Below are 18585 nucleotides of genomic sequence, written 5' to 3'. Positions count from 1 at the left end.
AACCATATGGAAGACTAAGTGAACTCAGGCACACTGTCTCTCTCTTAAATTTATACAGTATGTGCATGAACTCAGGAACACACGCACACACAGCCTACAGTGGGTCTGTGTGTGGGTATGCGGTAACAATGGTCCGTGGGTTAGTGAAGGCAGTTCTGTCCGAGTCTTCCACATAAACCTTTAATATAAGGCCTTTTAAACTGCAGTCGGCCATCAGAAGTCACTGCACCCTGTAATTGACCTTAAAATACTTTCTGAAGAGGTCGGAGGCAATGTCATTGGCCAAAGGCCCAAGCGGTGGCTGAGCTGTTGGAGCCCAGAGGAGCCTGGGAAGGCTTCACGGTGTATATTTAGTGCCCTGTCCTTTGATTGGGGACAAGAGACACACAGATAATGCCAGTCTGCATGTAAAACCACGCGCATCCGCCCTGAGGTGCCCCCTCCTGTGGCACGCTCTCCTCTCCCATGGCTATGCGCGGCCAGAACAGGTCAGAGCAGCTCAGACAGGACACAGTTCTGCTTCTAAATCAAACCTGTTATAGTACTGCACTGTAACTTAACTACTTGTAATGAAACCAGTATCTTTATCAAAATACATCCTGTGGATACCAGGGACTCTGCAGTAAGCTAAACCTAAAACAAAACACTCTCTTTTGAAGAAACAAGTTAAATCTAAAAAGTCAACGTAGATTAAAAACTGAAATGAAAATGATCATTTTCAAACTAAAAAATAATAATGTCCCTGAAAATTAACTAAAATTAAACCTTAGAAGTTAAGGTACTGTTATTGTAACAGAATTACATTTAGAATTATACATTTCATTAGAAAATACTTTTTTCAGTTTATTTAAAAAAATGGCAAAAATGTGAAGGATGTAAACATTTTTTTTTCTTTTCATGAAACAAGCCCATACCTCTCATATTTAAATATTAATTGAAAGCTTATGATTTACATTTTTGACAAAATGGATCTGCTTATTTCAACAAACTACCAGTGAGAAATAATTCCAAAAAAATGGGGACCTACAGGAGGGTTACACTGAATTTCTTTAGGAAATTGCAATAAAACTACATTAAAGGATAGGTTTGCTGTTTTTTAACAGACTTCATAATTTTTTGTTTCTCATCCTTTACAACTGTGCGTAGCTTAAGTTTAACTCCACCGTTTACTATAACTGATACTACAGGCTTTTACTCAAAGTTATATGTGTCCCTGTGCAATATCACTCCATTCAGTCCAGTCTCTCTGGTGCATGTACGAGCGAGACACCCTTCCACCTCATATCCATGAGGGGTGCCATAAGTTCAACTTCTAACTCAAATTAAGAGTGGTGAACCATGCCTGAAATTCTTCACCTTCCCTGTAAGATCTCAGCACCTGACAACTAATTTATGTGTGTTTTTCATGAGAAGTAATGGTTTGAAATATATCATGAACGCATTCTGTCTCGTAAAGTTATCAGAGGCCTCAGAGTGATGGGAAGGTATAACGTAATCTTTTAAACAGTGTAAGCTGAGACAGATAGACTCTGTTTTTCACACATTATATCACTCCAGATCTAAACTGCACTCTCTGTTATCATTTGTAAATTGCCTACTAATTATGTACATCTAACATGACCACAATGTCAACCTCTACCAATAAAAACTGCTGTCCCTGCCAAGCATGTGTGCTGCTACTGGTAAGATTCACTACTCGCTGCAGCATTATAGGCCACATCATTGCATGACAGCACAATTTTAGAACACTCTAAGCGCACTTGTACTGTTCAGCACAGACTTATTTATACATCTCCATGATCGTCCTTTCACGTGTTGCCTTTGTTTTCTGCGTAATTTAATAGAAAGCCTTAGATTCAAGGACTTAAGGATCAGGGGCTCAAAGGGAAGGAAACTAAGACTCAGGAGTTAAACCTTCCTGGAATATTCTGAAATCTGCCAAGCGTCACTGGTACTGTGCTTGTACGTCAAGCCAAATGACAGCAACAAAATTTTTGTCACCAGCCTTTGATCTCTTGAGAAGGGACAGAATTCTACAATTCTCTGAAGCGGGGTTCTACGTTGTTGTTGCCAAGGTGACAGATACGGCGGATCTGCAGATCCTTGCCCATCTGGGCCAAGTGTGGCTGTCCGCCCAAGCTCAGAGGACACTGAGTTCAGCTGTGTAATTTAGTTCAGATGAGGTAAAGCAATATTCCTCCATTAATACAAGCCATATTCCTCAGAAAATGATCCTGCTTTCTTCTGATTTTCTCTTCTCCTTCCTTTCTGTGCCTTTCTCCTCCCTCATCTTACATGTCCAAAGACGTCTTTGGCACAGGATGAAAGAGAGAAAGTGGGACAGAAAGCAAGAGAAAGAGAGAAAGAAAGAAAGAAAGAAAGAAAGAGGAGAGATGAACACTGGACATTCTGAAAGTTGCACAGCATGGCCCATGCACCATCACTGCATTCCCCTCATGAAGAAATCTCAGAGGAAAATCTCACTAATGCAGTATCTCAGTCAGTGACTACCATCATGAAATTTTGCGTCAAACGATCGTTAAGCATGGATAAACCGCTTAAACGCAATCGTGTTATTACACCTTATTTGATAAAGATGAAGGCCTAATGAATTCCTTGGCTGGATAGCATGACGTGATTTAATCCTTTCCTAGCTTAATGTCCTCTGTGCTTTACATGTGCAAATATTTTTGGTTTTCAGGGCCTAGCTCTGAGGACATGACCCAGCCTATTATATATTAAGCCACAGGGTTGGGCAAAATACTTTGAAAAAGTAGTGAAGGCTCTCAGATAACTCTTCTGTTAATATGTTTCATGGAAAATGTTCTTTATCATTTATCATTTAACCCCTTAAAATCTTAGGCTTATTACATACTAGGGCTTATTATTCGGTAGCTACAGGGACTCCAATTCCTAGGTTATACAAGTGTGTAATAAAACTTTGGGCCCACCAGCAGGCCCTGGCCTGTTAAAGGGTCAAATTAGGTTTTGAAATTCTTTTTTCGTTTTCTGTCATCGCTTGCTTCAGCCTACTGCTGCTCCCACAATCCCTTGCGCTTAGCAAATTTAGCTACTTACTTATCAATCACAAACATATCCACTACTGAGATTCTTAGTTTGGTCATCCCTCAAAGGAGTTTAATAACATGGAACTGAAACTGGACTCATCACACTGATTTATCAGTCTACTCAGGCCGTTAATTGAGGTCCTCTTTAGAGTTGGCTATATGCTGTATACTAATTTTAAAATAGTTAATAAACATGCATTGATGCTGTTTCTTTTGAATAATTGTTTTTATTTAGTGGGAAAGTACTCTAAAAATGTAAAAGGTAACTGTATTCTGAATACTGACTTTACATAATGTAACTTGGACTGAATTCTGTATTCTGAATACATATTCCCAATACTCATTTTCCTAATACTTATATTCTGTTACATCCCAACCCTGATATGCCAAGCATGTTGTGGAGAAATGCCCTCTAATTAAGCATTCACCAAAAAACATAAGAGACTTGTACAGTGTTCATGGGAGACCAAACAATTTAAGATGTTTGATATCTGTTTTCAACATTGAACTCCCTTCATTATCATTATCAGTGCAGGATTAACAGATTACCACAGAGCCATCTCTGTGGTTCACATCAAAGTATTAGGGATGGGAATCGAGTCAGCTTTAAAGATAGATTACTATTAGAAATGTGAAAAAGAGGCGACCTTGTTCTGTTTAGATTTCTGCCAACTTCACTAGAGACTAAAACGACTGCATAAGAATAAGTGAATTATGATACTTTCTTCAGTTTGTAAGCTTGTTAAAGTTTAATGTGTTTGCTGGCTCAGGCTTTTCCTTCCATTGCCCACATCCCCTAAAGTCATCACTCCAGCTGTCTGCACTGCAAGTGACGCTCTACCTCACTTCCTCTTCTTCCTCCCTGGATCTCCAACAGCAGGCCACATTAACTGATGAGGGAGGCACTGCTCATCACACTGTGTTTTTATGCCCTCCTTCTAGTGCTGCAGGGTTGCGGAATGACAGCATTAATGCTGATCTAACTGACGTGTGCTGCATTCTTCCCGCTCAGTCAGCATTGTCCCAGGCCAGACCTCGGTCGCTCCAGTCTCTGACCGTGATAAATGAATAAAAATGAGACACAGAACTTTTTCTTGCTGTTAGGTTTTCACTGGTTCTCCATCAGCTCCACTTTTTTTGTTTTTGTATGTTTTTTCTGGAAACTTCATCTTTATTCATTGAATGCATAGCACTGCTGTGATGTCACAGTTGGGCTCTGTTATTGGCTGGAGGTTCTCACCCGCAGCTCAAGTGGGACAAAAACACACCAGCGTAACTTCTCTTTTAAGAGGGAACATGAAATTAGTGGTGAATCATCTCTGGCAACCATATCATTATAATATTTTTTTCTTTTCACCAAAATGATTTCAATTGATCTAAATTTCCATGAAATCAAACCCAAGTCTAGAATAAGTGGCTCCACATCTTAAAGACAAGACAGCTATCTGACCATCTAACCTAATTTGAGGGCAACATTTTTTTTTCCCTGTAGCAAAGCTGCAATTCTTCAAATGTTGGTCTCTCCAGACTATATAGGCAGATGTTTCCATTTTTTGGATCATTTGTTAAAACTGTTAAGTATTTGACAATATTTAAATCAACCAATAACCATAACCCTAAACATAACCTTTGTATCAATTTAAGTGCATCATATGCAGAGCATCATCAAACAAACTAAAAGATGGCATTTAACATTCCAAACATCTTTTGCTTTATTTCTGTAACTCCTGATTTACTTCACCCATTTTTTATTCCCTAGGCTTATTACATACTAATGTCACATACAGTGACTTTAATGCAAACTGGCTGAGCTATTCTTGGTTATAGGAATATGTAATAAAACTTTGAGCTCTGCAGGTGGGCCCTGGCCATTTAAGGGGTCAAATCTAACCTCAAACTTTACTCTAACATTAATTTCAATACAGAATCTACACCTACCCCTAAATCTAACCCTTACCTTAATGCTGTTGATAATCAACTGAGAATCACTAGAAAGTTTGCTAATAATTTACGTATCTACAGATGACCATCGAAATAAAGAGTGATCAATTTAGTTCATTGGAGACGCCTCTGCAAATTTAGTCTTAACCAGCACAATTCAAACTATGTCAGCACTTACTGACTGTATCTTGGAGCTAATATTCTATGAGATAAAATGAACTTGTCCTGAATGAATGAACTTCAAAGTATTTCTAAGAGAATGTACTCCAGACAGAAAGACTGGTGTCTAGAGCTGCTCAGCCTAACTGTGAATAATCTCACTGGTCTGACCTGCTGCATAAAAGTCATGTAAACCAGCACGGAAGGGGTGAAGCGGAGATTTGATCTGCTGCCTGCAATGCCACATGCAGTCCATGCACAGGTCCAGATGTGCTCGCACGCTTGGAGGAATCCGCTGGCACGCTATCATTACAGCCACACATGTATGTAAACGTGCCAGCAGGGAGAGAGTGTCAGAGCCCACATGAGCGGCTGTCATCATGAAGCTCCTTGTGATGGGCATAGGGGGGTGGAAAAAAAGAAACAAGCAGCGTTAATTCTGCACTGTCAAAACAAAGGAGTTAGCAGGAGGATCACCATAACAACCGCTCCAGGCCATCTGTAGGCTACAGGAAGAGCCAATTCATCCACATATTTGCCTGCACCAGCTCTCCGCTGACCTCTCTGACCCTGAGCTGTGACAGAGGGCAAGAGGTGCTGGCCTGAAGACCCCTTGAACCGTACAGTGAGATGGGACAGCAGGGGTGATGCTATACTGAAGGTCATTATACCAAAGCTGTTTTTAAGAGGAAAAGGTGGGTGCAAGCTTTCACCCCTTAAACTCTGGGATTGTTATTCAGTTTTTAATCGTATCACTCAGCAACTGATATAAACTATTTGGCAAATTCTGCAAAACTAATCTAGTTGTACAGACATTACACAAAGAGCCCTTAGGGTTTAAGGAGTTAATTGGTCACACAGCATTAGACAATTAAACCAAACCTAATGTGACCACCACAAACTAGAACAAACACAGCTTTTAGTCATTCGGCGTGTGTGTGAGGCGCCAACTCCATGCGACTTATATCTGAGCTGTGCAATATCTGAGCTCTCTGTCCCTTCATCTCTCTGTCTGTTTTCCATGGACGCATGTGTGGAGTTTGAGCCCCGTGTTCGGGTGGGGGTATCCAGCGCACATCTACCCTGGTGGAATTTGACCCTGCATTGTTGAGCGCATCTGAGATTTATGGAGCTGCTGCAGGGTTTGCATGTGGCAAACAGATGGTGGCATCATGCTCTTCTTCTTCTTTTCTCTTTCTCTCTCTGCTGTTCTGCATATCAGTGCTGATTCTGCAAAGCCACCACACACCTCCCCCAACAAAAACACACGTCACTCATGCTCAGCACACACACACACTTCAGTGTCAGTCCAAGCCATCACTCAATCTTCCCTTTGTCTGTTAAACTCAAGCTTCGATCAGCACAGCTCTCTGTGAACTCATTAAATGGTTGGTGTCCCTTCTTGGCAGCTCAAAGCAACCCACTCAATACACACACTGAATAACCCTCCAGTCAACCTCTCAACACCTCCCTAAAACCCCCAGCCATCCTCCAAACATCCTATGTGTCTCTCTTACGCTGATTCCCAACTATATCCCGATAGTAGAAAACAGAGAACCAGCCAGAACGACCTCAAATAAGCCTAAAAGCAGAGCCTATTGTCACCATCTAACTGCTCCCTCTGGTGCTTCTCCCACATCCAGATTGTGTTTGACATGCACTAAATGAGACAACCTGTAACAGTGTATCTGCAACCGTGTGGATCAGAGAGCACTTCCATGCTTTTCACTTTGCTTCTTCATGTTTCCTTTGAGGCCTGGAACAGGGCTCACGAGCCCCAGAGCCACCCACATGCCCTTACAGATTTACATTTAGCGCTCCTCATTTTTCATCAGACACGCTGGGCTGACAGAGGAGTAACACTCCTCTCTCACATTAATGTGAACATATGCACAACAATTCTTTGATTTTATGTTCTAGAATGATAAATAATACTGCAATTATCAATTTACATTGATTTTTGCAACATTCTAAATTCTCAAACATCTGACCCCAAAAAAAAACCAAAAAACATCGGTCATGCCTAATTCAAACACACTAGCTAGGTCTCCCCCTATCACATGAAGGGAAGGTGAAGGCTAGCACATGCTTCCTCAAAATGGCTGCATCTTTTTGAACTGCAGCTATCACAACGTCACTGGACAGCTCAACGTGCTTGGACATGAATGCTATCTCCTTATTCTGTTACATCAGCTAATACCAATCTAAACCACATAAATCTAATCAATCTAACCCACATACCTGTGGAATACATCCCTGGGTGATGAGGTGAGGGAGAGTGTATCTACCTGTGTATCTAACAAAATTCAAAACTTTTGAACAATAGCGTGCATCCATTACATTTATCTGAACTATCAATGCTAGCAGCTGGGTCTTCTCTTTTTCTTCGCCTCTCTCATATGCCCGCTACGTCACTCCTGAGGGTCAACACGGTCAGACTGACTGAGGTGTAACATGAAGCACAAACATCTTGACTGTCAATCAAAGTCGAGACAGTGAAACATCAGCAGGGTAATGTACCGGTACAGCACACAATGTGGTCTCCCTCTACACCTGAGAGATTTATCCAGACGATAAACACAGATTAACACTCAGACATCTCCAAACAGCACCAAGAGCTGCACATTTCATCTTCTACCCATAATCCCTCAGTTCCCAGTCTCAGTGTCTGTGAATGTTGGAGAAAGAGTTTGTATGTGTGTCTGCATGTGTATGGGGGAGAGTGACACACTTGGCCCACTGCCACAGGGAGTCAACTCTGGGTGATGCAGTATTCATCTGGTCTGGCGTTCAGCTGGACCCACGGCTGAGAGGAGTTTATAGAAAGAGCAGCAGAGCAGAGCAATCTAGCATTATTGTCACCACAGCATGATATCTTCCATCTTTATAAGTTGATCACACTTCAGCTTGTTGCTAGTGCCAAAGCTAGAACTTGGTTGAAACTGGTCCTAGACCAGTCTGAAAGGAGGATTTCTACCCAGGCACCTACTGAACATAACTCATTGATCCCAGTGCATAGAAATGGGCAGCCATTCTTAGAGCTGCAGCTGTTTAGCTGGAGACTCACACTGATTTACTCCATGTCCATCCTGGCCCAGAAGTGCAGCCAAGCTCATAGCTATATCAGACAGCAACACGTCAAATAATAAAGTGGCCCGGCCGACTGGCCCATCTGCACACAGCATTCTGAGGTTTCAGAGGGAAAAGAAAAAAAATTTCTGGACAATAATGCTGAACAACAGCAGGTTTTTAAAATGACGGAACTGGCTGACGCAAGGAAAATGGCAGCAGACTGTTTAGACGTCTCCCTATGCTCCTACTTTGTGTATGTCAGAAAGACTGAAATCTGTCCCTGTGGTGTTCTTTTAGTGCTTTCTCTCTCTCTCTCTCTCTGTCTGTCTCTCTCTCTTACACTCACAGCTGTGTTTAGGCCATTTGTGAGAGTGTATGTGTGTGTGTGCGCACGAGTGTGTGGTTGCCCGTGCCATTCCACATTCTCTCTACTCTGCCACATGATCTCAGCAGGAAGGCGTCTAATTCGGGTGAAAGCAAAGGATGCAGTCTGGAGCCAGGCCACTCTAGAAGCCTCTCTCTGTCTCTCTCTCTCTCTCTCTCCCTCCTTTCTCCCCACTGTGCAGGGCGGGGTTGGTTTTACTGCCATCATAAGAAACACACTATTGATATAGGAGGTGGGCTGGACGGAGCCCCAGGCAAGAACTTTAGATGCGTCAAGTCAAGTGCCCAGAGAGTGAGGAAAGCCCAGAAGACCTCCCTCCTTCTCTTCCTCCCTCCCTCCCTCTCTCTCCTCATCTCTTCTTCCCCTAGGCATGGAGAGACTAATGCCCGTCTGCAAGAAGAAGTGAACCAGATGAGAGCTCTTTATCACACCTCCCCAGAGCACAAGACAAACAGAAGGCAAATAAATGCCCGTTATAGACCACAGTGTCTAACTTAACACACACACCTACAGTAAATGCACACATATACATATACAGTACTGTGCCAATGTCAGAGATCACTCTTTATTAAAAAAAAAACATATTTAACAAAAATTACACAGAAATCTCAGCAACTAAACAGAATGCTATATATATAACTAAACTATAAATATAGAATTCTTGCTTTCACCTTTTCAAAGAAATCTGCAGGGATATTTTATCCACTCCTCCAGAGTTCAGTCAAGGAAGTTGCATTTTCTGCTCCAAGTAATCCAAACAGTGATGCTGAGGTCTGGGTTCTAGGTTCGTCAGTCAATTGTTCTGATAACACCAGCAGCTTCTTTGTTTGATCTGCACATTTTCCTTTTTCCTTTTTCCAGTAACAGCTTCACACCCTTTCAGATTCACAAGCCCTGAGTTGTCTTCTTACATTGGAAGAATGGACAGAAAATTTTTGTGTGGAGAAACATCTCCTGAAAAAATGAATAATTTGTACTTAATGGCCACTTTGACTGGAAATTAAAATAAATGAAGAGTGGTCACTGACTTTAGCATGTTACTCAATGTGCCATGTGCATATACAAACTAACAAAGATGTGTGTGCACCACACTGTAGATACAGACACACATACATGCTCCTGTGTCTTTACACATGCATCTCTGTGCACAAACATATTGCTACCACACACTTACCCTAGGATTATGGAGGAATTTGGCCACTGTGCCCAGCAACATAATTGTGTTAGAATTCAAATCCGGCTTCAGCCACCAGCAAGAGTATTGCAAAAACACTCCATTATAAATGCCTTAGAAATAGAAAAGCAACAGAACTGCTGTTCAAACCCCAAAACACCACTGTCCCGGTCGAACTCGAATCTGAAAGTGCCAAAAAGTAAGAAAGCACGAAACAGATTTAAAAGTTAAATTGGAGAGCTGTACACAAAATAATCATGCTGCAAAAGTGCTGACATGGACAAGATCCAGTATTGTTCACACTCATCACAGCTGCTTACTTCTCAACTACTGGTGTTAATTCTTTAATGAGCAGATTAATAAATCCAGATCCATAAACTGAGAGGAATTCACCTTGAGCAGACATGATTTATAGTATCACTCTTAAAATGCATCTATTTGAGACACTAGAGTTCCACAGAGATGGTTTGTTAGGACTGCCGGACTACAAACACAAAAATTATGCATTAATGTTGACAGTAGGACTTGAACAGAATTTCTTTTGTATCGTAAAAATGAATATAGTTTGCCCAGAAGAGTTTGTTATCCACTTCAGCTCTAACTTTTTGATCAGAGACGTGATTCCGATCTCTGCATGTGCTCCGTGATGACCTTCTAACCAGCTCCATCCACAAACCCTGCACAATACGCCCTTTACGAGTGCAAAAATATGAAACTTGTGCGCTTTATGACTGACTGCCTTGGTGTTGGTTTAAGATGAAGGCGTTTAAGAAAGCATAAAAAATGACATATTTACCACATCAAAAACATCAAGCCTCTGTTGATATTAAGCAGCTTTTAAAAATAGTACTGTTTTTTCCACAGGGAACAGCACAAAGGGAGAAGTCTTTCCTAGTAAGTCATAAACAAAACTTGAGCTGGGAAAGGAAGATTGAGTATGGGTTGAGAAGTCTGCTAGTACATGTCAAAAGAAATACAGAGGAGCTCTGTGTGAGGGTGATTTGGGAAGGTTTGTGTTTTGTGATACTTGGTCACCACTCTATCATGGTCTGTGGGCTCGACTTCCACATGTTACTGATTTCCTGTAATTTACTAGATTAGTGCTTGGTGCGGTCCATGCATGAGTCTCACAACTATGTCCACCAGTGAAGAAAACAAGAACAAACAACCTGCGGCACTGCATCTTCCCACGCAACGCTTATCTAGAGCTGCCATCTCTATGACCACAGCCAATGCCGAGCCAGCATAAGCCAGCACTCAGATCATGCTCAGCCAGCATTTAGCCAAAATTAAGTCAGCGCTCATCCCACACAGAGCCAGCATTCAGACAGCATTTAATCAGGATTTAGCCAGCATTCAGCCAAAGCACAGCCAGCATTTACCTCTTGGCTGCACTATGCAATGTATCCACTATTTCCTATGCCTTCAGCAAACGTGCGAGAAGCACATCCTCCTAGCATTTTAATGACTCTGTGTGTGTGTGTGTGTGTGTGTGTGTGTGTCTTTTTATATCTCTCCCTCTGTTCATGTGCACGCATGATTGCATGCATTTGTCTGAGTGAGTGAATGTACATGAGGTTTAATTTAACTTTGTTGACCGACATATGCATGTTTATAGCTATGTTTATATATATATGACTCCCCAAAGGGAATGTGACACAAAGTGTACAGTTGCAGTGGAACTGAGAGAATATTCAGAGAGTTACGCAGCGAATTAACACAAGAATCTAGTAGCAGGGCTGAGCAAAGCAGGCATGTCTAGAGAGGGTAGAAAAGCCCACTCAAGACCTACAGGTCACTTTGCATGTGTATGTGTATAGAATGGAGTAGAGCAGAGGGTGAAATGGATGGTAGAGCAGTCTAATAAAAAGTACACAGTGGAGAAAGATGGACTCAGGGCTAGAGAGTATCGACTCCTTTCTCTTGGTAACAGCTTAAAAACAGCTGCACATCCTTTCAGACCCATAATGTAAAGTTGTCTTCTCACAGTAGAAGGATGGACAGAAACACCTGTGGATTGTTTCAGATCTAAAGCAAGAGTGGAGCTTGATTTTCTTCTCTCTTTCAAAGACAAAAGCTTTAAATACTGTTTACCTGATAGTGACAGTTTTCGTGGTCTATCAGGTATTGCATGGTTGTTAGGAGTCTTACTTTCTGTATCTTTTCATAATTTGTTGAACTCCAGTTTTGGAGTTTTTTTAATTAAATAAATGAAAGGTGGTCTTTGACAAGTAGTTTACATTTTGGGACTAAGCAGAAGACTCAAGACAACACATTAAATCTGCATGTACTCAGTTACATAGAAAGTTTATCTGACCTGTTTCTTTGCCACTGATTAGTTTTATTCTGTGCTGATTTAAATGTATCTAATCAGGGCCTTTCTGCAGGTAGTGACAAAATATCATGGGAGCAGACTAAAAAAGCACTGTGCCATCAACAGCGACATAGGTTAGTAAGTGACTGTAATAAACAAATGAACAAAGCACCACAAAACAATAATCAAATCAAAAACAGAGGAGGGAGGGAGGGAGGGAGGGAGAGAGAGAGCAGTTGACGGAAGAAAGTGGTAAGAAGCAAGAAGGAGGTAAGAAGGTTAAAAGGGATCTATGCTGATATGTTTTTAATTTGTTTAAAAATTACAGGGCCATCTTGTGGTCATGGCAAAACTCTCTCTCTCACTTTCTTGCACTGTCTCTCCTCATGCCTCAACCCATCTCTCATACTATTTATATTCTGTATCACAGCTGGCCAAACTCCCAGCACTCTGTCTTTCTGCAGCTTTTTTCATTCTCATCCCTCTCTTTTCTTGCAGCGCTGCAAGTGACTGGGATACCTGCATTCTTCTACTCATGCATAAGGTACCTCTCAGACATGCTTCATACAGCATGGCTTCCTTATTAAACTTTTGATTTCACATTCTCACATATTTCTCCCACTACCTGCAAAAAGAAATTACATGTGGTCTCTGTTTTCTCTACTTTTAACAGCATTGTATGTACAATAAATTTTATCAGTACTGCCCAGCACTAGGAGCTTGCACACAGGCATTGCTAGGTTTAGGTCTGAGGAAAATTTGATTTTCAATATTTTATGTATTAAAAAATCTCTACAGCAGACTCTACAGTGCTCTAATTATAATACTGCACAGTTTGGTTTGGCTCAGATAAACAAAAGTTGTCAAATAGAATGCTGCTCCTCCTTCTGACAAAATAAGACCCAGAAACCACAACCCCTACAATTTATAAAAAACCTAGTCATTTGAGTATTGGTGCACAGTGGGTGCACATCCCCGACCACACACCCAAAATTTAACACCTAGAACCCAACACCCACCAAGTTTACGCTTAGTCTCAAGTTTACTAGAATGAACCCAGATGCCTAGTTCTTATCAATGACAGTGGTCTCCATGAAAGATGGCTAATGAGAGACCCCTGAAGAGCGTGTCAGTGACAGGGTTAACACAGTTCACTAAAACTATTACTAAAATGAAAACTAGCAGTGAAAAAATGTCCTCCTGAACTGTAATAAAAACAGAAACTAAAGTTTTCAAAAACACAAAAACTAAATCAAAAATATAATGTCCACTGTAAAACTAACTAAAACGAAATACAATTACTAAGATAAAACCTTTAGTTTTTGTATTTTTCAGTGCATCAATGAGGGTTTAGAAGTGGAACTCTTCTGTGTTTGGCTGTCTTTCAGTAAAGCTGGAGCCGAGTCTACTGTGTTAATTTTATTCCACTCATATCAAATACCTACCATCACAGCATTTATCGTAACACTAAAACTAGAACTAAAATTAAAACTAAATAAACTATTACTTTCAATGAACCCCTAAGACTAACTGAAACTAAACTGAAATCAAAAACCAAAAATGAAAAACTAAAAAAATAAATAAATAAAAAAAATAAAAAAATAATAAATGAAATTTCAAAACTATAATAATCCTGATAAATGATCATTTAAAATTCTGGTATACTGTTTTGAATACTCATTTCTTCAAAACTGTATTTTTTCAAAAAGTATTTGTATAATTTTGCTGAAGTCGGCATATGAAGTACCATTTCAAAGAAACTTAAAAGAACACCACCTTCTTCATCTGCTATATTAGTCGACAGCTCCAGTGTAGTATAAATACCATCTCATACTCCACATGCCAATGCTTAACTTATGCACTGCTTGGAAAACAGTTCACTGCACACAATGTCTCCATCCTACCTATAGACCTGTACAGGCAAAAGCAGTCCATATGTGCTGTGCTACTTGTGTTTTCACAAACTCCCGTCTTTTCATCATGTAAACTTACAGTACAGTCAGGCTGGACACACACAGATTCACAGAAAACAGCATGAACCCTCTGGGTAAAAATCTACTAGCGCTGGTACACAGTAGACCTGCCCAGGAAAGCATCCTGACTTATTTGCCTGTGAAAAAAAAGGAATTACCATGGTTTGACACTGCCAAGAGTTTATTTTCCAAACTCAAACAGACACGCTCAGCGTCCTGGTGTGTATGCACACACACAGTGACAGGACAGAGCACGCTCCTGTGGAAAGTGCCACAGGGGAGAAAATGGGAGGAGGGAGGGGAGCGGGAGGGGTGGGGGGGAAGAGAGAAAGACAGAGGGAGAGAGAGAGAGACACACAGAGAGAGAGACAGAGAGAGAGAAAGAAGGGAGGGGGGCAGTGACAAATATCTAAAATTCCAGCACCTGGTCCGACCTCTCAGAGTGACCTCCCTGCAGGACTTACCTGAGAGGTTCCCTTATTGCTTATCTGAGAGCAGAAATCTGCGAGAAAAAATGTTACTCTGACTGAGTCATTTACAGACAGCCTGACAAACTCTGCACTGTACAACTACAGGTGAACTGCATTTAACTATAGTACTGTGCAGAAGTCTTGGCTCACCTGAGAATCCGATATTTAAAGCTATTTATCTGAACACAAAACATTTATTTGTTCTGAAAAACACTAACGTTTGAATAAATACAAGTCTTCTGTACAGCAGCGTATATGGGATTTAAAGGGAGACTTTGGCTCTATAACAATCACCAACGATAGCATCACCTCCTTCTAAACTTCACTCTCTCAGGTTCCCAAACTGATAGTCACATTCGCATCTCTCTCCCAAATATCTGCACTCTCAACTAGGACACAAGATGTATAAATGTCAATACTATAATTCACATTTATTGCTCCTATTGATCGACTAATTCACTTGCAAACAGATGCCACGCTAACACAACTAAGGCATAAAAATCACACACACTCAAACTTTCCATTCCTTACTATGATGCACTTTTGCTGTAACAGCAGAAATCTTGCAATCAAACTTTTAAGCTGGTCTCATTTCCCAGCCATAAAAATGTACCCAAGGAAAAGAAATGATCTTGCTGTCTCCTTGAATGGCTTTTTCCATTGCCAGGCAAACTCTAAATAAACAGACGCACATGTAGCGTCAAATACTATAAGTGTGCAACAGAACACACACGTTGTTTATGATGAGCTCTGTGATGGCTAATGACAGAGCGTTAAAGACACACTTTCTTCCAGAGGATGAGCAGTAAAGCCTCCACACGAACAGACACAAACATAAACCAGAAAAAAAGAAATATTCTCTCAATAATCCAAGAAGACTGTTTATTCATACAGATTACATGTTAAACAGATTTTTTTAAACAGCTGCCAATGATGCACACATGCCTTTAATCTTCCCCAAAGCAGATCCATGCACAGACATATGAAGCTGTAAGAGTAGACCCTCACCTTGTACGCTGCATGGTCACTCCAAGCTCCAATGTGTGTGTACATGCATGCATGTGTAGCTGTGTTGCCTTCTCTCTCTCTTTCTAACTGCCTCCTCTCATCCACAACTCATCGTGTGGCTCCTGTTACGCTCCAGCGCAGGGAGAGGGAGGGAGAGAGAGGGAGAAGGAGAGAGGGAGGGGAGAGGGAGAGAGAGAGAGTCCAGAATGACTTTTAAAAACAAAAAAAATGCACCCCCCTGGAAAGAGAAGAACAGAGCTCCTCAATTTCTCTACCAATTCTTCATCTCTTCTTCTTTTCTTCTACAGTACTATCCTTTAAAAAGAAATGTCCAAGAAAGTGCCTCTAATTCTTCAATCCCCAGTTCCAAAAACTTCTCTCTACCTTCTGTTCAACACTTTCTCTGTCCAGTTAATCGCCTTGCCTTCAACCTCCCGCATTCACTCCTCCTTTTCTTTACCCTCCCTTTCCCTCTCTCTCTGTCTTTCTCTCTCTCTCTCTCTATCTCTCTCTGCTGTGCACCTGGATGAGGGATACACACCTGTCTGGACCTTATTAAAGCAGGTGATGATTCCCACTGGAGCTGCTGAAATTCTCCTCTTCTTTCCCACTCACTTCTGATGTCAGCACTTCATTAGCATACTGCAATGAAGAGTCTCCTCTGTCTCTCCCCTTCTTTTTCACTAACTGACTCACTCAGTACTCTCCTTCTTTCCCTTACTCATCTTCTCTGTTTTGCTCACCTCTTCTTTCATGTGTATCCTGTGTTTGCATTGCCTGCTTGTAGAGATCACGCCAAATGCATTAAGCTTTTATCACTTCTGTCTTACTACTGTCATGCTTTGCCTTGTAGTTAAAATGGAATGCAGGCTCTGATTCTAAAGGCCTTTGCACACTGAGCATGATATATTGGTGTGATTTATTCAGACATCAATAATTAATTAGAAAACGTTCATAACTGATGATATTTTGCACACCAAACACAATTTTTTAGATGCCATTATAGACATTATTTTATTTGCCCTGTTTTTGTGGACTTCCATAGGTGACATAAACTCATTTGACCAATCACTGCTGTCTCTTCCGTTGGCTTGGCGACAACCAAGATGACAGATCAACTGTGTCCTAACAACTAGAACTTTTGGGGAACACTTTAATTTGATGGTTCACTGTAGATGATTTGTAGATGCGTAGTCTGACTTTAACTAACATTCAACAAACTATCTATTAAATGTAACTTTAAGTTGAGTATAAAAGATTCTCTTAAATCTAAACCCAACCCTAAACCTATCACTATTCCAAACCTCAACACAAAATCTACACATACTCCAGTATCTAACCCTCACCATAATGGTGTTGATAATCAACTGAATATCACCAGAAGATCTGTAAATCATCTAAAGGGGACCATCAAAATGAAGCATCACCGAATGTTTTTACAAATGTAAAATGATTAGTTGGTCTTCAGCTTTTTCAGAAGGGTGGTGTTAATATCTCCAAAAGCACCTCAAATGGAGCTTAAACTGAGTTACACATGTTCAGTATAAGTAAAATTAAAGTACATGTAAAATTTCTCATAAAGTTCCAGCTGCTACATTTTCAGCAGTGAAACTCTCTGTTCTGGTTTTGCTTTTCCAAAATGGAAAGTAGCCAACCTAATTTCACAGTTTGCTTATTTTGCGAGGAGCAAAGGATGTCTTTTGGCACTTGAAAATATTCTGCCCATTTGTTTTTTTTTGGTTGTTTTTTTTGGCGCAAACAAAGCGGTCAAATTCCAAAAAAATCACACTGTGTCCAATGCATACAGTTTTCATATGAAAAATTGCATCTAAATATTTTGCATTTCTGTGTTGTTTTTTGGTATCACATTCAGTGTGTAATGGCCTTAAGTTTGACCAGTGCAAAAAATAGTGAAAAGGAGAATCAAAAAAGTCTTCTCCTCAGTTAACCTCCTCAAAAACCTTAATTCATCGTTATGACGTATTGCCCTGTAGACGAGCACTAAAAACGGATACCAAGACAGAAAACAAAACGAACAGAATAAATTTTTCCATTGACTTGGTCTTTGTTGCTGCATATGGCAGGCTTTTCCCAGCTGTATAAGACACCTCTCCTAAAAGAGTTTATGACCTTGACAGTTTCTTTCCAAAATGTGGAGAATGTAGCCCATCGATTGGCTCACACTGCTGTCCATTAAAGTCTTTTCCTGCTGACTCTTCCCTTCAGGGTATGACCTTTGCTCAACGAAAACAAGAACCAGAAGATTCGAAGGAGACAAGACAGCTGGATGGTCTGACAGTGAAACAGTACTAGGAATAAAGGTATCCTCTTGAGCTTATCTAGGATCAGCAGCTCCTAACCCAAATGGGCAAATGGAGCTACACAAGCAACATCAGCATCAAAGGCAAATTTCCAGCAACACCTTGGACTGTGCTACTGGAAATGTCAGTTCCATTTACTCAAAAAGACACCTTGCAGTTATTTAAAGGGACACCATGCAACAAATATTTCATGTCCTTTTCTGCTTCAATAAAAACGATCTGGCCCATAACTTCAGAGCATCATTGGCAGCAGATGCTTTTCAGATACAATTTACTGCAGCTCTTTATACCCTTAACCTCATTCCAATAAGCCTCAGGGTTTTCCTGAAAACCTGTCTTTTTATCTGGTTTATCTGATTTGATCAAACCTTGAGGCTCAATAGAACTGGAAGCTGCGGCTAACTGTGTCTGGACGAGGTAGCACTTTAAGGGAAAACAAACATGACCTAGATCTCATAAACAAACCAGCAGATGCTGTGCCATTCTTTAGCCAGGACTGTGAAACTCGATCAGGAGCACAATTCTGCATGGAATCCTGCAACGGAACCCTAATCCAAATGCGCATCATCCTCCATATCCAATAGACAGAGCAGTGGAATTATATGCTCTCTCTCCTGTAACTTCTTCGTCTCCTGTTTGCCTCACAGTCACACTAGCAGAGAGTTGGGATATGGTAAGCAAACCAAATAATGATGGGAAA

General features: G+C 40.8%; 1 protein-coding gene across 1 annotated transcript in view; it reads right to left on the bottom strand.

The window, feature by feature from the left end:
- LOC118811568 (zinc finger protein 469) overlaps positions 1-15691 on the bottom strand; it is a 73197-nt gene extending 57506 nt beyond the window's left edge. The window contains 1 exon segment of the mRNA XM_036575865.1: positions 15565-15691. The gene's annotated coding sequence lies outside the window, so the exon portion shown is untranslated.
- Between the last annotated feature and the right edge of the window lie 2894 nt (positions 15692-18585).

The sequence above is a fragment of the Colossoma macropomum genome, unplaced genomic scaffold (assembly GCF_904425465.1).
Source record: "Colossoma macropomum unplaced genomic scaffold, Colossoma_macropomum, whole genome shotgun sequence".
NCBI classification, from domain to species: Eukaryota; Metazoa; Chordata; class Actinopteri; order Characiformes; family Serrasalmidae; genus Colossoma; species Colossoma macropomum.
This window is presented reverse-complemented; position numbering and strand designations above follow the sequence as displayed.